Below are 4,490 nucleotides of genomic sequence, written 5' to 3'. Positions count from 1 at the left end.
TAGCTCTAATTATAGAGAATTGTAAATCTTTCCTTTTTTTGACAAAGTTCAGAACAATTATTAGGGGACTATGCTACAAGAAATTATGTTGAACACATTGGGAAAACATTAGCTTTAGAATTATAATTTGCACTGCAGAGAAACTATACTAGAAATGCGTATGAAAATCCAAATGTCCCATATTTAATTCCAAGATCTTTACAGGAAGAATCTTCTAAAATAATTTGCTCCAATATAGCCAAATGACTTGATTTCCTTATCATCACTCCATTGCAAGCTTGTGGGTAATTGCACTTAGCGAGTCAGTACAGGACAGGATCAGCCTCAATCCCGTTTCCTTGACTGCATCTTCCTTGTTGGTGGGCGCCACAAGCACCTGTTGTTGATCCACGACTACTCTTTGTGCATAATCAGCTCTGCCACAGGGAGCAGCAACCCCTGACCTCTGGAAAGAGCAGCATCCTTTGTACCGCTTTTCCTCTTGCTCCTACTTAAACATGTTCATAACCATAATAACTCTTCACATCCACCACAATACTTACAGTAGTGATAGCCATAGTAATCATAATAATCTTCATACTCATTAGTCATGAGGCTACCCCTAGTCATTTCTTATCTCTTGTTGGTGGGGGCATATGGAAAGAGCCATAGTAGTAATAATAATCATACATTTTATTTTTAGCAGCTTGTCTTTGCTTTTTGTTCTTTCCTATTTTAAACTGGTGGCTTTGTGAACACAATTTCAGTACGTTGTCCTTATAAGAGAAGTGGTAGAATAAGTGTAGATTATTTAAAGAGGTGGAATTATAATTATTATAAGAAATAGGAGGGCTCTTCCTATTCTACCACTTCTTACAATAATAGGAAACACAGTATCAACAATAGAGACATTCAAGTTTCTGGGTTCTATAATAGCCCAGGAGTTGAAATGGACACCTAACATTATTCAAGGCACAACAAAGAATGTTCTTCCAGCATCAACTCAGAAAGCTCAGACTGCCCAATGAACTGCTGATACAGCTCTACAGAGGAATCATTGAATCTGTCATTTGTATTTCTACAACGGTCTGATTTGATAAAGCAAATATACAGGACAAGCACAGACTTCAATAGATATTTAGGACTGCATAAAAAGCAATTGCAACCAGTCTTCCTTCTGTTGTGGACCTGTATACTGCACCAGCCAGAAAGAGGGCTGAGAAAACATCTACAGACCCCTCACATTCTGGACATAAACTTTTAACTCGTCCCCTCAGGACACCATTATAGGCCATTCCATGCCAAAACAACTAGACACAAAGACAGTTTTTCCCCATGCCATCACTCTGCTAAACATATAATTTCCACAGCATTGTCTACGCCTAAGGAAATCTAAACATGTAGTAGGACTGTATTACTATTATCCTTCACATCTTCCTTATTACCTACTCCTATTGGTATCTTATGACTATCACTTTGTTGGTTGTATCTTATGGTTTATGATTGTATCTTATGATTTATGATTTATCACTTTGCGGCTTGTATGTATACTGAGGGCTTATGCACCAGAGACAAATTGTGTGTGCAATCACATTTGGTCAGTTAAGAATATTCTATTCTCTATTCTAAATCTTTGCCATTTCTGCCTCCCTTTTAGAACACCAGCACACTCATCAAAATGAATAAAAGCATAATCTTTTGCATTTTTCATCCTCTCCAATTTTTCAAAATTACTAAAAGCCTTTTCTAGTACTTCTTTTGGGACTGGATTCGCAAAACTCCAAACAAATAACACTTTCACCTTTACCATCCCTTCAGGATCTGGGTCTTCTATGGCGTTAGCTCATTCAACAGTAACACCATTACCCTAAACGTTTACTTTTTCCTTCCTTAACCTATGCCTGGCTTGAGCTGCTGTTTTGTGATTTTCATGTTCAAGGAAACTAAAGCTCTGTTCTTTTTTTGTCATCAGATTGATTATACAATATTATATCTGTAAGACCTTCTCTTACTTTGCTAAATTCTTCTGCAATTTGTTCCTTGGTTTTACTCTTAGGAATAGAGGCAACAAAGAGCTAATTATTGGCACAAACATATATGCTCCAATGTATTTTCCAGAACAAATTTCATGATTATTAGCATGTTTAACAGCTTCCTGAGCTGTGCCTTTGTTACAAAGTGACAAAAGTATAGCCTCTATTTTGACCTGTCAAAGGATCCATCATTAAAATGACCCAAATAGATTCTTTTTTTTTTTTCAAATAATGGAACACGTTCATCCTCAAAAAAGTCCCTTGGATTTTTATCTACAAATATCTCAGTGCCAACTGAAGGCTGTTGTCTTGAATAAACACACTCTGTTGGAGGACCACCATACTCCCTTTGTCTAGTAGTCACATCAAGGATATAACCTGTTATTTCCAAAAGTGCCTTAATTTTTGCCTCATCTGGTCCTTTGCTGGAATCTGTTCCTTTGGTCCCGTGTTTTTCTCTATATGTTTTCATGACGCCCACATAAAAGGCACTTTTGTTTAGAACATGAGAGAGATCACTAGCTTTAAACTGCTGAAGCATTGCAGTGCACCTTCCTCATTAAATTCCTTTAATGCCTCACTAGCTCTTTCATCTAAATCACTGTGAGCAACTAGCATTGCGTGGTACACACTTCACATAGTTTTTCAGCAACTTTTTGTGGTAAACCAGCATCAAGGGCCCCGTTTCCTGGCTTTTGGGTTAGTTGGCTGTTGTATTTTTGGGATAGTTTTATTGCTTTTAATTGTTTTAACTGTTTTATCATTTTAGAATTGCAAGCCACCCAGAGTCATTTGATTGCAAATGGTAGCTACAGAAACTGAATAATAAAAAAAAAAAACAAGCAATGTTTGGAAATGCTCAGGATGGGTAACTGAAGCAGAAGTATCCATGGGGTCTTCAGTACCAATCCCATTAACATGTTCAGAAGTCATGTTTTCAGATATTTGTGTGGATGAGAGGCAGAGATGAACAAAAGTGCTCTGGGATGTGTGTGGAGGGGCGGTATAGTGAAGTAGCTATAGGAGGCTGCATAAAATGGCAGCTGCTTCAGCACTCACTCTGCTCAAATAGTAAGTATATTATATATTGATTCCAAGACAAATCCAAACTCGTAGATATTCTTTGAATCCTAATGCAGAAAGGAGAAACATAAATAGTTATATGGGATGCGGCCTATCTCAACATGAATAGAAACAACAGTCACTCACAATTCTGCTATCATTCAAAAGCTCTGCACATGTTTGTTTGAATAGGTTTGGAATCTCTAAAAGCACCAAATCACATCTCTGAGAGTCATTTAGTCCAGTTTGCAGGCTAGACTGGGATAAAAAGCCTCTGACATTCAAGATGAAGCAGGAAATACACTCTTGCATCAGTACTGTGGTCTTAAACTAATTGATCATTAGATATAAACATATAATCAGCAGCTGCCTTTCTTTAGTGCCATTTACTTCTTACAATAAAGTTGAATAGATTTGTGACAAGAAGATATGTCTAAACCTTCTTCACCTGAAGACTGCTTCTAAAAGTAGCATTTCTACCAGAAATATATCAGCCTAGGATATGTCAGAAAAAAGCTAAGATATTGATTTGAGCTTCTAGGATGCTAAAATAAGTCTCTCCACCAGGCTGGGTAGAAAACAAGTTTTGTCCTTTTAACAAATAATTGCAGTAGAGAGTCTTGTAATATACTATGACACTATTGTCTGGTACTTTGTTGTAAAGTTGGTGTTAAATAAATGTGGGAGAAAAAGAGGGAGCAGGAAAGTAAATATTTGGAAAGAATTGTCCAATCATCATTTTAGCCTCATGATCATATTCCTGTTTTTCTGTTTAAAAAAAAAAACAGATTCTGGCTCCAGGTCTATGGAAATATTGTAAAAACTCATTTACATTGAAATTATGTTCCTTTTTTGTGTATGCACAGATGGTGTAGGAAGCTGGCAGAATCTTTCTGCAATAATGGGTTGCATGTAGTCTTGTCTATTTCTCACTCAGGATTGATATATTGTCCATAATAGCCAGATGTCTTGGTCACTGGGCCAGCTACTACTGCAGTTCAAGATTATATTCCCAGTACTAAACCAGAAAGTGCAAATGAAAGTACACAGAAGAATGACAACGGTAGCTTATGTTAAAGTGGCTTAAATGTGAAAACAACAAGAAATGTTTATTTTTCTTTTCTTTTGACCAGGTGAGGGTGACATAAATCAGATATTTATATAATATTTGAAGAGGTCCTGCAGTTCAAGAAAGGCTTCTGGGAAAAAGCCACACAGGAACTAAATTTCAAATTTGTAAACATTTTCTGAAATGCCCCACCCACCTGCCCCAATGTTTAGAATTGGGCTCATTTTGGATTTCTCGGATTCAGGCTAAGTACAGATATCATACATACTGGATTACCGTTATATAATATAATGTAATGTAAGCAGTGGTGGGATTCAGCCGGTTCGCACCACTTCAGCAGAACCAGT

The 4,490-nt window shown here is 37.0% G+C and overlaps 1 pseudogene; it reads right to left on the bottom strand.

Moving 5' to 3' along the window:
- Positions 1 to 262: 262 nt before the first annotated feature.
- Positions 263 to 3,155, bottom strand: LOC120316017 (annotated as a pseudogene).
- Between the last annotated feature and the right edge of the window lie 1,335 nt (positions 3,156 to 4,490).

The sequence above is a fragment of the Crotalus tigris genome, unplaced genomic scaffold, assembly GCF_016545835.1.
Source record: "Crotalus tigris isolate CLP2741 ecotype Arizona unplaced genomic scaffold, ASM1654583v1 scf7180000019203.361967, whole genome shotgun sequence".
Taxonomy (NCBI): domain Eukaryota; kingdom Metazoa; phylum Chordata; class Lepidosauria; order Squamata; family Viperidae; genus Crotalus; species Crotalus tigris.
The sequence above is the reverse complement of the archived record's forward strand: the minus strand, read 5'-3'. Positions and strand labels throughout refer to the sequence as shown.